Below are 16973 nucleotides of genomic sequence, written 5' to 3'. Positions count from 1 at the left end.
AACCAGTGAGCACATGAACACACCTCCATGCTCAGCACTGGTATTGATGCCAAACAGCCTATTCAAGCTGGAATGTCACATGGACTGATTACTGAGTAATCTTCAGCTAGTTCTGGATCTACCTATGACCTGACCAGTTTGTCTTCCTGTGTATGGTCCAGCTTGCCTCTGGCCCATCTCTGCATTCTTGTCTCCTCATTGTGACAATGGCCTGTGTTTCGAATTTTACATCATGCCTTCTGATTCGGTACTGCTCATGCTCAGATGTTCACTGACGATGGCCTGTATTGCCTCTGCCTTATGTTCCTATACCTTGCTGTCTGGCGTTTGTTAACCTAGGCTGGTATCCCAAGGCAGGCCATACATTATTCAATTTTCTTTCCTTCAACCATGGGAAAGAAAATTGCTCTATTTCCCCATCAACACAGTCAGTGTTGCTAGGGGAATCACTCCCACTGAAGTCCATAGATCAACTTCAGTACAACCAGCCTGTCCATAGACGGCTAGAAATTCAGCTGGTTCCTGCTGAACCGGCCAAATTATGATCAGTCCATGGCTGGCTTTACTATGTTTCTGCCTTCTGATTTGGTACTTCACTGCCTGACTGTTGATGACCTTTGGCTTGTGTCCTTGCTTCATTACTTTCTACTGATGAGGGGTTGCCATGTTTATGCCTCTGGCCCTTATCTAGTGGTCCACAGTTGTCTGTACCTCTCATCCAACAGCTATAACAAAAGGAAATTGAAGCACCACGCCACTGCTAAGAGGCCTGGATACAACTTTATTCTAAATATCAGAGGAATAATCCAGGGTAACCAAAGCATTTCAGGGGTCCAAAAATGCCCTCCCCACCAGGGCTTGATTGAAAATAATGTGAATGGACTAAAAGTGAACTGGACCTTTTTAATGTTATTTCTTCCAGTGTGATTACAAGCACAGGCCTTGTCAGCAGTTTTTTTCCAACATTGTAGTTTTTGTGCTGCAAAGCCTTTGCAAGCATGTTGTTTGTACCCCATTTTTGATTCTGCACCCGATTTTCTAAAATGTTTGCTAAATTAATGGAAACACTTTTACATTCTACATTTGTTTTCACTGCATCTTCAAAGCTCCTGCCTAGGGAAGTGATAGAAAACTTGATTTTACATACAGAACAGAAAAAATGCATGAAAAACGCTTGATTAATCCACTGCATGAAAAAAATGTCTTATGCATTTTTGTAAAATTAAACATATGCTTGGGAACGCATACAGTGTGAGCCCTTAAACTCCCTTCTATGTTTCGATTAACAATTAGTCACAGGCCACTGTGTACAGATACAATGAATGGAAGATCCCAGAGGGAAGAGTAAGTTTGTAGCCACCCTAGCTGGGCGAAGAAAGGATCAGAACACCTTCCTTTATACAGAATTTAGTTCCAGTTAATGTGGAAAATGGTATGTAATGGGAGATTACACAAATATTACTGCAGATTTTGCACAGCTGGAGATCACAGACAACCACACGATTTTACTGCGTTCAATTTGTAAAGAGACCTCAGTGTCGTGACAGCTCTCTTTAACAGACTATGTGGTGTGAAAAATACTCAGCTTCTTATGCTAACAGCAAGACAACACTCACTCTCAATAGGCAGGTGCTGCAGGTTGAGGTTTTATTACTTCTAAGTCTGACTGGTAGTCCCGGAAAGGAGGCCGGTCAGATTTAAATCTTATGTTTGTGTTAGAAAGCATAGACTGTACACACTGAGAAATACAAACAAGCAGCTTAAGGCACATCGACACAAAGCAGATCAGCTTGAATGAAATGCATAAACATTATAGGCAGGATTTGCACATACTTGTTAACAAGCCTAGTAATAAATGGCTATTGTAAACCTCCATTAAGGCAGAGACTAGGGATGACCCGAACACCCCCAGGTTCGGTTCGCACCAGAACATGCGAACAGACAAAAAATGTATGCGAACATGCGAACACTGTTAAAGTCTATAGGACATGAACGTGAAAAATCAAAAGTGTTAATTTTAAAAGGCTTATATGCAAGTTATTGTCATAAAAAGTGTATGGGGACCCGTTAAATATCATACCTGGGTGGTCCCCTTAGTCTGCCTGTAAAGTAGCACCTCTTTCCCATGTTTATAACAGTACCGCAGCAAAATTACATTTCTAAAAGAAAAAATGTCATTTAAAATTGCTTGCAGCTGTAATATATTGTCAGATCCTGACAATATACATAAAAAATAATAATAAAAAAAAAAAAAAACGGCGTGGGTTACCCCCCAGTCCGTTATCAGGCCCTTCGGGTCTTGTATGGATATTAAGGGGAACTCCACACTAAAATTAAAAAAAAAAATTGTGTGGGCTCCCCCAAAATCCATACCAGACCCTTATCCTAGCATGCTACCTGGCAGGGCACAGGAAAGGGGGGGGGGACAAGAGAGTGCCCCTTCTTGACCCGTACCAGACTACATGCCCTCAACATGGGCAGGGTGCTTTGGGATCCCCCCAAAACACCTTGTCCCCATGTTGATGGGGAAAAGGGCCTCATCCCCACAACCCTTGCCCGGTGGTTGTGGGGGTCTGCAGGCGGGGGGCATATCGGAATCTGGAAGTCCCCTTTAACAAGGGGGCCCCCAGATCCCGGCCCCCCCTATGTGAATGGGTATTGTATCCCTACCCATTCACCAAAAAAGTGTAAAAAAAGTAGCAGACAGTAAAAGACAGCAGACAGTTTTTGATAATTCCTTTATTAAAAAAAAAAAAAGTGTTCCGCGATGTAAATTCATAGTCAATTACAGCGCTGACCGTCCCGAGAAAAAAAAAAGGAAAAACCGGTGACATAAACAGGTGACCCCGCCCCCTATGACATCACATTAAGGAGTTTTTCCTTTTTTTTCTCTTTTTTTTTTTCTGGGGACCGTCGACGCCATGATTGAAGATGGATGGAGGGTACCCCATACCCATTCACATAGGTGGGGGGGCTGGGATCTGGAGGCCTTCTTTTAAAAAGGGGGCTTCCAGATTCCGATAAGCCCCCCGCCTGCAGACCCCCACAACCACCGGGCAAGGGTTGTGGGGATGAGGCCCCCAAAGCACCCTCCCCATGTTGAGGGCATGTGTCCTGGTATGGTTCAGGAGGGGGGTCGCTCTCTCGCTCCCCCTTTTCCTGTGGCCTGCTAGGTTGCATGCTTGGATAAGGGTCTGGTGTGGATTTTGGAGGGCCCCCACACCATTTTTTTTTACATTTTGGGGCGGAGTTCCCCTTAAAATAGATACCAGGACTGAATTTTTTTTTAAATTTTGGCACAGGGTCCCCCTTAACCACTTCAATACACTGAGTTATATAAACTACACTGCCTGCATTGACTGAATATAGAGTATACACTAAACATATAGGCTACACTGAATGCAGAGTATGTATATATATATATATATATATATATATAGTCAGGTCCATAAATATTGGGACATCAACACAATTCTAATCTTTTTGGCTCTATACACCACCACAATGGATTTGCAATGAAACGAACAAGATGTGCTTTAACTACAGACTTTCAGCTTTAATTTGAGGGTATTTACATCCAAATCAGGTGAACGCTGTAGGAATTACAACAGTCTGTATATGTACCTCCCACTTTTTAAGGGACCAAAAGTAATGGGACAATTGGCTGCTCGGCTGTTCCATGGCCAGGTGGGTGTTATTCCCTCATTATCCCATTTACAAGCAGCAGATAAAAGGTCCAGAGTTCATTTCAAGTGTGCTATTTGTATTTGGAATCTGTTGCTGTCAACTCTCAATAGAGCCAAAGAGCTATCACTATCAGTGAAGCAAGACATCATTAGGCTGAAAAAACAAAACAAACCCATCAGAGAGATAGCAAAAACATTAGGTATGGCCAAATAAACAGTTTGAACCATCATAAAAAGAATGAACGCACCGGTGAGCTCAGCAACACCAAAAGACCCGGAAGACCACGGAAAACAACTGTGGTGGATGACCGAAGAATTCTTTCTCTGGTGAAGAAAACACCCTTTACAACAGTTGGCCAGATCAAGAACACTCTCCAGGAGGTAGGTGTATGTGTGTCAACGTCAACAATCAAAAGAAGACTTCACCAGAGTGAATACAGAGGGTTCACCACAAGATGTAAACCATTGGTGAGCCTCAAAAACAGGAAGGCCAGATTAGAGTTTGCCAAACAACATCTAAAAAAGCCTTCACAGTTTTGGAACAACATCCTATGGACAGATGAGACCAAGATCAACTTGTACCAGAGTGATGGGAAGAGAAGAGTATGGAGAAGGAAAGGAACTGCTCATGATCTAAAGCATACCACCTCATCAATGAAGAATGGTGGTGGTAGTGTCATGGCGTGGGCATGTATGGCTGCCAATGGAACTGGTTCTCTTGTATTTATTGATGATGTGACTGCTGACAAAAGCAGCAGGATGAATTCTGAAGTGTTTCAGGCAATATTATCTGCTCATATTCAGCAAAATGCTTCAGAACTCATTGGGCGGCGCTTCACAGTGCAGATGGACAATGACCCGAAGCATACTGCGAAAGCAACCAAAGATTTTTTTAAGTGAAAGAAGTGGAATGTTATGCAATGGCCAAGTCAATCACCTGACCTGAATCCGATTGAGCATGCATTTTACTTGCTGAAGACAAAACTGAAGGGAAAATGCCTCAAGAACAAACAGGAACTGAAGACAGTTTCAGTAGAGGCCTGGCAGAGCATCACCAGGGACGAAACCCAGCATCTGGTGATGTCTATGCGTTCCAGACTTCAGGCTGTAATTGACTGCAAAGGATTTGCAACCAAGTATTAAAAAGTGAAAGTTTGATGGATGATTGTTAACCTGTCCCATTACTTTTGGTCCCTTAAAAAGTGGGAGGCACATATACAAACTGTTGCAATTCCTACACTGTTCACCTGATTTGGATGTAAATACCCTCAAATTAAAGCTGAACGTCTGCAGTTAAAGAACATCTTGTTCGTTTCATTTCAAATCCATTGTGGTGGTATATAGAGCCAAAAAGATTAGAATCGTGTTGATGTCCATATATATATATATATATATACAGTGGGGACGGAAAGTATTCAGACCCCCTTACATTTTTGTTATATTGCAGCCATTTGCTAAAATCATTTAAGTTCATTTTTTTTCCTCATTAATGTACACACAGCACCCCATATTGACAGAAAAACACTGAATTCTTGACATTTTTGCAGATTTATTAAAAAAGAAAAACTGAAATATCACATGGTCCTAAGTATTCAGACCCTTTGCTCAGTATTTAGTAGAAGCACCCTTTTGATCTAATACAGCCATGAGTCTTTTTGGGAAAGATGCAACAAGTTTTTCACACCTGGATTTGGGGATCCTCTGCCATTCCTCCTTGCAACCAATTGTCCTGTCCCTGCAGCTGAAAATCACCCCCACAGCATGATGCTGCCACCACCATGCTTCACTGTTGGGACTGTATTGGACAGGTGATGAGCAGTGCCTGGTTTTCTCCACACATACCGCTTAGAATTAAGGCCAAAAAGTTCTATCTTGGTCTCATCAGACCAAAGAATCTTATTTCTCACCATCTTGGAGTCCTTCAGGTGTTTTTTAGCAAACTCCATGCAGGCTTTCATGTGTCTTGCACTGAGGAGAGGCTTCCGTCGGGCCACTCTGCCATAAAGCCGCGACTGGTGGAGGGCTGCAGTGATGGTTGACTCTCTACAACTTTCTCCCATCTCCCGACTGCATCTCTGGAGCTCAGCCACAGTGATCTTTGGGTTCTTCTTTACCTCTCTCACCAAGGCTCTTCTCAGCTCAGTTTGGCCGGACGGCCAGCTCTAGGAAGGGTTCTGGTCATCCCAAACGTCTTCCATTTAAGGATTATGGAGGCCACTGTGCTCTTAGGAACCTTAAGTGCAGCAGAATTTTTTTGTAACCTTGGCCAGATCTGTGCCTTGCCACAATTCTGTCTCTGAGCTCTTCAGGCAGTTCCTTTGACCTCATGATTCTCATTTGCTCTGACATGCACTGTAAGCTGTAAGGTCTTATATAGACAGGTGTGTGGCTTTCCTAATCAAGTCCAATCAGTATAATCAAACACAGCTGGACTCAAATGGAAGTGTAGAACTATCTCAAGGATGATCAGAAGAAATGGACAGCACCTGAGTTAAATATATGAGTGTCACAGCAAAGGGTCTGAATACTTAGGACCATGTGATATTTCAGTTTTTTTTTTTAATAAATCTGCAAAAATGTCAACAATTCTGTGTTTTTCTGTCAATATGGGGTGCTGTGTGTACATTAATGAGGAAAAAAAAAATGAGCTTAAATGACTTTAGCTAATGGCTGCAATATAACAAAGAGTGAAAAATTTAAGGGGGTCTGAATACTTTCCGTCCCCACTGTATATATGTATATATATATATAGATATATATATCTATATATATAGATATATATATCTATATATATATAGATATATATATAGATATATATATATATCTATCTATCTATCTCTCTCTCTCTCTATATATATATATATATAGATATATATCTATAGATATATATCTATATATATATATATAGATATATATCTATATATCTATATAGATATATAGATATATATCTATATATATATAGATATATATCTATAGATATATATCTATATATATATATAATTATATATTTATTTTTATATATTATATTTTATATTTATATATTATATATTATGTTTCCTACCAAATCAGCATTATGACGCTGATCCAGGGATGTCCATTTTGACCTGTGCTCACAAGAATTAAGGAGTGGACTCTCTGTGGGGGACAACACTAGATTGGAGGTGAGTATTGTAGGAAAAGCTGCAAATATAATTTCTAAACTTCCTGGGCAATGCATGCACGTCACTTTATCAACACATTTTTTAATTTTGCAGGACAAAAAAATAACAGCAGGAGTCCACTTGGTTGTGAACCAACACAGATATATTATATAAAAATATGAAGAAATATTTTTTGCTTACTAAAATAACTATCTGTTGCTTTATAATCTTATTTAGCACAGCAAATCAAGAGTTAAACAGACATTCATGATATTTTAACATTAAGAGCAGGCACAGGCCTGGCAGTTTACAAGGCACCTCTCTCTGGCAGACCCACCACCCGCTCCATCTCCACCTCTCCTCAATTAAAGCTGTGATCACGTTTCTACCTGTAGGGCACTTTACTCCCTCCCAATGCGGCCTTACATTTGGTAACTAATACCAGCAATTAGCCTCATCTGCTATGTAAATGAGTGTAATTGCAATTAAAGAGTAAAAGACTTTAGTCGGCCCGAAGGGAAAACATGCAATTATTAGAAAGGCAGCGGCAGACAGAGGTAGGGTGTAAACGTGGGTCTCCCCCTCTCTCCCTTCTGGCCTATGCAAACGTGAAATTCATTCACCACAAGGCTGGGAGAGGCTGGTTCATAGACAAACACAGACACGTGCAGTAATGTTACTGTAATGTTTTTTTCATTTGTTGCTTGTATAATTGTCTTTTAGTGTTTATGTATACTCCTGGATATCAGTGGCACCTTGCCTTGCATTAAGATCACATGTCAACTAAAAAAGTGTTCTATGAATATTATCCCATTATATACTGTAGTAGCTAGTGCTGGTTCACACTGCCTATAAAGGCGCAGTACTCTGCGTGTGGTCAGGGAGATGGATAACATCCTACATTGAACAGTCCAAACATCAGAAAGCATGAGCTGTCTTGCCTTGGTACATGCCGAGATGTAGGCAATAACAGACCCATGCTCTTTTTATAAAATCTAACACACATAGTCACGGGAATTTACTAAGAATGGAGCAGTCAGAATCAGGAGCAGTTGTCCATGGCAACCATTCAGCTTCTAGCTTTCATGTTCAAAGCTTAAAATGTAACGTTACCTAGAGCCCATGAGCAGCAGTAAATCTTTAGGCTGTCAGCAGATCAGCCTCTACAATTTCAGCACAGTGCCTAAAAATTAAAGAGCAATTGAGCATGTGCAGAGCAGAGTGAGACATTGTACTACTGGATTTTAAACAGGCTGGGGCAATGTAACTATGTATAAAAAATCCATACCTGGAATGCCTTTTCATTTGAACAAGATGAAGCTAGAAGATGATTAGTTACTATGCACAACTACTCCAGATTCTGTCTTCCCCAGTTTTAGTAAGTATCCCCCCCCCCCAAAGTTTTTTCCCACTGAATCTACTTTACAAGGCTGAGGGTGCAGTCGTATAGTTAAAATGTTAAAGTTGATGTAGTCAAGTGCTGACTAACTTACATGTGTTATCATAGACATTCGGTAACAATGGCTGCTTTGAGCTTGTTTCCCTCTAGCGCTCAGCCTGGGCATTATGTCATAATTCCCTGAATGCAGAGCAAGCAGAGACCACAGCTGGGAGTAAGGGATAGTGGGATATGTGGTCCAAGGAGCCAGGATTTGCATGGGAACCAGACTGCTACAGATTACAAGTTCCAGCTGGCTGGGAGAAAGCGAGAATGCTGGGAGAGGAGATAAATATCCTGGTCTGAGGAGGAGTCTCTCTCTTGGGACTACTGCCTTCAGTGTGAAGCAGCGATCTGGTTGCTCGGGAGCTGCGAGCAGACAGTGAGGCCTGTGCAGAAAGGGGTGTGTGAGCTGTGTACCTGCCCCAGACCCATCTTTCTCAGCTTCCTGTCGGTAGAGTGACTATCTATAGTCACTCTCATTGTCATCGTTTCAGGGCCAGCTAAATCCCAGTAGGCGGAAGGAGGCCAGGTGCTTTCTACTGGTTGCAGATTCTTCTTTTCCGGGACATTCTTTTCCCTTGAGCCTTGGTTTCATCTGGATTGGTGAGCGGGCAGAAGTCCACCCTGTGTACACCTCATAAAGACACTGCATGCAGATATCTTTATCTCATTTAGTCTCACTAAAGTCACACAAGGAGACACTGTACTTTGCTGTTCTTATTGCTGGTCACCATTGCACAACAACACTTCTGGGCCCTGGCTGAGTTAGCTGAAGACCCTGGACAACTACAGCACAAGGACCCCTCCTTTCTTCCTCCATTTGAAGGACTTTGTGCATTAAGCCTGCACACATTAAGGGGAACCCCGTACACATAAAGGAGAACCCCACTCAGAGCTTAGTATTCTATTTCTTATGACCTGTTGTTATAATATTGCTACAAACTTGTTGGGTCTACATTTATTATATGCAAAAAAATATAAACATTTTTGGTAATATGTGCATTGGACTGAGTCAGTTTTGTGTAGACAAGGATTGGACCAATAAAGCAGTTTTTGCAGGTTTACAATTCTAAAACCGTATATGACAGTGTGAAGTTTGCATGAAGGTTTAACATTCATGCGATGATCATACCATCCTATTACTGTTGTAGGGGCTGTTGGGCAGCGGGTTAATGTGTGTTTTTTTTTCATATATATTTTCCATTTTGGCTTTTTCACTTTTTTTGTACCTTTTGTTTGTAGTAGAGTTGGATCAGATCAGGATCCAGCCCAGCCTAGCACAGCCTATCAATGTGCAGCAACAGCTTACTTATAGTGATAACTTATTATTTATTATCAGTGCACAGACTATGCTTTTCAGCCACATGTTACCCCGATCACGCCACAGAGGCATTCTTTTGAATAGTCTGAGTGACGGTTTCATGATCTGTTTTGTATTATTCTGTGTGATCATTTTATCAATTACCTGCTCCGTTAAAAAGTTTACCTAAAGAGGATTTTTTTTCCACAGAAACTGGAGTTTTGTCAGTCCATCTAATACTGATACTTCAGTTGTGGCTACGGAGGAGAGTCACACACCAGTTTCATATATTTCCCTTGGGCACTGATGAAGCATCTCTGCACCTTAGTGGCCAGCAGGGTTAGCTTGGTACTTAAATTCCAGACAAATAGGAGAAACCATTGAGTGAGTAAACTTGCCGGTATCTATCTATAATCAAAAACAGTGTTGGATGTATTGACTCATTTGGGAGAATAAGTAAATATGTTTACTTGTTTGTCGAGTCACGTATTCTCATTTCTTTGAGTCTTTATAATACAGTCTTTTAATAGAGTTTATTATAATAAAAGTGTGCATATACAGTGCCTTGCAAAAGTATTCACCCCCTTGGCATTTCTCGTGTTTTGTTGCCTCACAACCTGGAATTAACATGGATTGTTTGAGGATTTACATCATTTAGTTTACAGAACATGCCCTTGAACAACTTTGAAGATGTTTTTTTTTTTTATTGTGAAGCAAACAACAAATAGAACAAAATAACAGAAAAAGTTAATGTGCATAACTATTCACCCCCTAAAGTCAATACTTTGTACAGCCACCTTTTGTGGCTATCACAGCTCCAAGTCGCTTTGGATCTCTATGAGCTTGCCACATCTTACCACTGGGATTTTTGCCTTTCCTCCTTGCAAAACTGCTCCAGCTCCTTCAAGTTGGATGGTTTGCGCTTGTGAACAGCAATCTTTAAGTCTGACCACAGATTTTCTATTGGATTTAGGTCTGGGCTTTGACTAGGCCATTCCAATACATTTACATGTTTCCCCATAAACCACTCAAGTGTTGCATTAGCAGTGTGCTTGGGATCATTGTCCTGCTGGAAGGTGAACCTCTGTTCCTAGCCTCAAATCACACACAGAGTGGTACAGGTTTTGCTCAAGAATTTTCCTGTATTTAGCACCATCCATCTTTTCCTCAACTCCGACCAGTTTCCCAGTCCTGACTGCTAAAATACATCCCCGCAGCATGATGCTGCCACCACCATGTTTCATCGTGGGGATGGTGTTCTTTGGGTGATGTGATGTGTTGGGTTTGTGCCAGACATAGAGTTTTCTTTGATGGCCAAAAAGTACATTTTAGTCTCATCAGACCAGAGCACCTTCCTCCATACATTTTAGGAGTCTCCCACATGCCTTTTCGCAAACTCAAAACGTGCCAATTTGTTTTTGGATGAAAATGATGGCTTTCTTATGGGCACTCTGCCATAAAGCCCAAGTCTATGGAGCGTACGGCTTATTGTCGCCTATGTATAGATACTCCAGTCTCTGCTGTGGAACTCTGCAGCTTCTCCAGGGTTACCTTAGGTCTCTGTGCTGCCTCTCTGATTAATGCCCTCCTTGCCTGGTCCGTGAGTTTTGGTGTCTCTTGGCAGGTTTGCTTTTGTGCCATGTTCTTTCCATTTGGTTATGATAGATTTGATGGTGCTCTTAGGGATCATCAAAGATTTGTATATTTTTTTATAACCTAACCCTGACTTGTACTTCTCAACAACATTGTCCCTTACTTGTTTGGAGAGTTCATTGGTCTTCATGGCAGTGTTTGGTTAGTGGTGCCTCACTGCCTCTTGCTTAGGCGTTGCAGCCTCTGGGGCCTTTCAAAAAGGTGTGGATATGTATATGACAGATCATGTGACACTTAGATTGCACACAGGTGGACATCATTTCACTAATTAGATGACTTCTGAAGGTAATTGACTGCACCAGAGCTTTTTATGCCCTTCATAACAAAAGTGGTGAATACATACACACATGCCATTTATCATTTTTTTATTTCTGAAAAATAGTTTTATGTATATATTTTCCTAATTTTACTTCACCAACTTAGACTATTGTGTTCTGATCCATCACATATAATTCAGATTAAAAAAACCATTGAACTAAAGGCTGTAATGTAACAAAATAGGTAAAAAGCCAAGGGGGTGAATACTTTTTCAAGGCACTGTATACTATACCAGTACAAAGTTGGAATTTGTAATTAATTTTATGTCATTTTTGGCATGTAAGTTACTGCGAATGCACTTGACTCCATATCCCATGTCCCTAGCTATGTCACCCAGGGCAGTATTAAGCATTCATGCTGCCCTAGGCACACACAAATGATGTTCCCTTTCATACCTGCTCTATCTATTTTGTCACCAGTTATGTTTTGGCAATAGCGTGTTGAAAATCTGGAATGTGATTTAATTTTCTCTACCTATTGAGCTCTCACCACATGCAAGATGATATGGGTACATGGTGTTTGCTTTACAGATATTTCATGGACTCCACTAAGCAGCTTATATGTTATACCTCTTATAGGAAATGGAGGTGGCTGGTTCCCACATAGATGATTCTCCCCAAACATTTGTTTTTGTTTACTTTTAATCTTTATACCCTATATTCCTCCTATCGTGGGTGTGACAGGTAGCGAAAGGGGATCCCCCCGCCGTCTCTCCTGGGCTTTCTGGTCCCATTGCAGAGGCCAGGAGCGATGCGGCTGGGGGCAAAGTCTGCCCTGTTCAGAGAGAGAGGAACTGACATCATTCCCCTCTCTCTGTAACCCCAGAAACTGGGAGCGACAAGTAGTTTGTCACTTCCAGACCCGCCTCTTTGTTTACATGGGTCTGGAAGGCGGGTCTGGAAGTGACAAACTACTTGTCGCTCCCGGTTTCTGGGGTTACAGAGAGAGGGGAATGATGTCAGTTCCTCTCTCTCTGAACAGGGCAGACTTTGCCCCCAGCCGCATCGCTCCTGGCCTCTGCAATGGGACCAGAAAGCCCAGGAGAGATGGCGGGGGGATCCCCTTCTGCTACCTGTCACACCCACGATAGGAGGAATATAGGGTATAAAGATTAAAAGTAAACAAAAACAAATGTTTGGGGAGAATCATCTATGTGGGAACCAGCCACCTCCATTTCCTATAAGAGGTATAACATATAAGCTGCTTAGTGGAGTCCATGAAATATCTGTAAAGCAAACACCATGTACCCATATCATCTTGCATGTGGTGAGAGCAAACCAGCGGCCAGGTAAGCAGCCATTCAGACGGATCTGTGTCTAATCGGCTGCGTGGGAGGCGAGAGGGAGATTTGGGGTCTAATAGACCCCAACTCTCTCCATAAAGGGGACCTGGCACGGCCCATGCTATCACAAGGGATGTTGTTCATTCCTTGTGATAGCAATAAAGTTAGTACAAAAAAAAGTGTAAAAAAAATATACATTTGTATAGAATAAATAAATAAATAGTAATACTTTTTTTGTGCCCCCCGTCCCACCGTGCTTACACGCAAAAGCGAACGCATGCGTTACTCCCACACGCATATGTAAACAGCGATTGAACCACATGTGAGGTAATGTCGCGAGTTTGGGGTGTCCCTGATGACCTTTGTGTAATCCTGCACCTCCTATTTAATTCTCCAAAATATATTAAATAAAAAATGTGTGTACTGAAATTTCAGTTTTGGATGGTCTGGTCCTTTAAAAATGGCAACCCAGGCAGGCAATAATTTTTTCTACAAGAAAGTAGCACACGTGCTTTGCTGAACAATAGACAAGTCAAAGCTCTAATTTGGCACAGTCTTTATAACTTGTTTGCAATGTGATTTTTGTTGCCAATCATGAATTTGTTCTGCTGAGTGCAAGACATAACAGGCTATCAGATAGGGCTAGCTACAGGGATGCAAGTTCTGCTTTCTTCTGTAGACTAGATAACCAAGTTCTAGCATGAAACTGCTTATTAGAGATGGGCCGAATGACCCCCTGTTCGGTTCGTGGCAGAACTTTTGAACATTGCAAATGTTTTGGAACCGAATAGCGAATCCCATTGAAGTCTATGGGACCCGAACTGGAAAAATCAGTGCCCAATTTGAAGGCTTATATGCAAGTAATTGGGCATACAATGGTTATGAGGGTCTGGGTACTGCCTTGGGGGACATGTATCAATAAAAAAAAGTTAGTAAAAAACATGATTTTTAAATGAGCAGTGATTTACTGATGCTTAATGTGAAACCATAAAAATGAGAAGTAACAAAATGAAAAATTCCTTTAAATATAGTGCCTTTAGTCCCCTTAGTCTGTCTGTTATGTGGCACATCTGTACAGTGTATAGAACCTGCTGCAGCAATAATGACATTTATAAAGCCAAAAAAAATTACATTTTCCATTCAAGCTTTATTTATTTTATAAATAACGGCTTTGGGAGCCAGTCTGTATGATGAGGCCTCAATTTTGTGCACTCTGAACAAGATTAGAGATTTTTTGATGAAAGCAAGAATTGCCTTGCTGTCAAAAATGTTAATGATATGCACCTGTCAAATAGGTGCGGAAAAATTGGTCTTTGGGTGTCAGTGGTGCCTTCACACAGTAACCTTATAGAGGTACTCTTGATGAAAGCAAGAATTGGCCTTGCTGTCAAAAATTGAAATGATATACACCTGTCAAACAGGTGCGGAAACATTGGACCTTGGATGTTAATTGTGCCCATGAAACCTACACCAAAACATTTCTTCCAGGTGAAATCAACACGCACAAAGCTAGGCAGCCTAGACAATTTTTCAGAGATTCCATATCCAGAAAGCACTTAATCAGCGACATATGCATCAGGACCTTGATAGCTGCTGCTAATCCAGGACTGATTCATTTTCATAAATGTCAATTGGTCCACGGAGTCTGTGGACAGACACTCTCTCTTATCTGTCACAAGACCGCCTGCAGCACAGAATGCCCGTTCGGAAAGCATGCTGGATGCAGGGCAGCCCAGCAGCTCAATTGCATACTGGGCAAGTTCTAGCCAGTGGTCCATTTTCATGACCCAGTAACCCAGTGGTTCGTCAACTGGAAAGCTCACCATGTCTGTTTTCGCCCCTAGATAATTTCCCACCATATAATGCAGATGCTGCAATGGTATGTGGAAGCTAAGCCCTGGGTGCCGAGGACTAAAAAAATTTTTGAAAGGCATCTCTGAGGTGGCCCCCTTCTCCACCGCTCCTCTCTTTACCAACAGAAGCCTCAAAACTATGTTTTCGACCAGACTATTGCTTACCAGAGTCGGGAAAGACATTACATAAACTCCTCTTTAAGGTGTCCTCAAGAGATTTTGTCTTCTGCTCCCTCTGTGGGGACGGGATGAGTTCTAAGAGTTTCCCCTTGTAATGTGGTCAAAGAGGGTTGCCAATCAATAGTGATCCTTCTCCTTGATGCTACATATTATTATTATTATTATTATTATTATTATTATACAGGATTTATATAGTGCCAACAGTATATGCAGCACTTTACAATATAAAAGGGAAACAATACAGTTATAATACAGTAACATTCAAGAGGATTAAGAGGGCCCTGCTCAGAAGAGCTTACAATCTAATAGGGTGGGGCAGGTGGTACAAAAGGCTGTAACTGTGGGAAATGAGCTGATGGAAGTGGTAAAAGATTAGTTGGAAGCGTGATAGGCTTCCCCGAAGAGATGAGTTTTCAGGGTTTGCCTGAAGGTAGTAAAAGTAGGGGATAGCCGGACAGGTTGAGGTAGCAAGTTCCAGAGGATGGGAGAGGCTCTGGAGAAATCCTGGATATGAGCATGGGAGGAGAAGATGAAGGAGCTTGAGAGTAGGAGGTCTTGGGAGGAGTGGAGAGGACGGTTAGGTTGATATTTGGAGACAAGATTGGTGATGTAGCTCGGGGCAGAGTTGTGAATGGCTTTGTATGTTGTGGTTAGTATTTTGAATTTAATTTGCTGGGTGATTGAGAGCCAGTGTAGGGATTGGAGGAGAGGGTTGGCGGACGCTGAATGGTGGGTAAGGTGGATAAGCCTGGCAGCAGAATCCATGATAGACTGAAGAGGGGATAGCCTATGGCAGGCCAATGAGAAGGGAGTTGCTATAGTCAAGGCGAAACATAACAAGGGAGTGAATGAGGATCTTGGTGGTTTCATTTGTTAAAAAGGGGCGAATTTTAGAGATGTTATGGAGGTGAATTCTACAAACTTTTGACAATGATTGGATTTGGAGCTGAAAAGACAAGTCAGAGTTTAAGATTACACCTAGTACCCTGGCGCGAGGGGAGGGACTGATGGTTGCATTGTTGATTTTGATGGAAAAGTCATGGAGGGGGGCACGGGCGGGGGGGAAAATTAATAGCTTGGTTTTAGAGAGATTTATTTTAAGGAAGTGGTGTGACATCCATACTGATATGTAAGTTAGAAAGTTAGTAATGCGAGAGGAGACTGAAGGAGTGAGGTGAGGAGCAGACAGATAGATTTGGGTGTTATCGACGTATAAGTGGCATTGGAAGCCGCAGGCAGTTATCAAGTGACCAAGGGAGGAGGTGTAGTTAGAGAAGAGAAGGCGTCCAAGAGCAGAGCTTTGGGGGACCCCTACAGAAAGAGGCAATGGAGAGGAAGAGACAGAGTTGTAGGTAACACTGAAGGAGCGCTGTGATAGGTAGCCAGAGAACCAGGATAGAACAGAATCTTGGAGGCCAAGGGAATGGAGTTTATTGAGAAGGAGTGGGTGGTCAACAGTATCAAAGGCCGCAGAGAGGTCAAGAGGTCAAGTAGTAGGAGTATGGACAGTTTCCGTGGAGTGCTGTAAGGGGTCAAGAAGGTTATTTTCACTGAGGTAGGAGCTAAGACGGTTGTAGACCAAGCGTTCTAGAAGTTTAGAGGTAAATGGGAGCAATGAGATGGGTCTTAAAATGTTAAGGTTGGTGGGGTCCAGTGAGGGCTTTTTAAGTATGGGAGAGATCTGCGCATGTTTTAGAGGGGAGGGGAAGCTGCCACTAGAGAGGGAGAGATTGAAGATGTGAGCGAGGGAGCATAGGATAGAAGAAGAGGGTGACTGTAGTAGTTGTGAGGGAACAGGATCCAGGGGACAATTTGTTAGGTGGGCATCTGAGAAAAGTTTTGTAACCTCTTTAGTAGTAGCCAGTTCAAAAGAGGAGAGTGTTATGTTCCCTTAAAAGATGATGATCAGTATCAGCGTTGTAGGAGCAACGGGGTGAGGGGAGATCACCCCTCTTGGGGCACAGCTTGTTCCCACAGGGGTGCTCGGGGGGGGGGGATCCCTCTCTCTTTATGATTCCTTTAGCTGTAACCCTTTAATAACTTCAAGGAGTTTTGACCCAAAGTAAAGTAATGGAATGTGCCTTATACTCTGTAGTTATATGATGTTGAAGTCTAAAACA

The sequence above is a fragment of the Aquarana catesbeiana genome, linkage group LG13 (assembly GCF_042186555.1).
Source record: "Aquarana catesbeiana isolate 2022-GZ linkage group LG13, ASM4218655v1, whole genome shotgun sequence".
NCBI classification, from domain to species: Eukaryota; Metazoa; Chordata; class Amphibia; order Anura; family Ranidae; genus Aquarana; species Aquarana catesbeiana.
The sequence above is the reverse complement of the archived record's forward strand: the minus strand, read 5'-3'. Positions refer to the sequence as shown.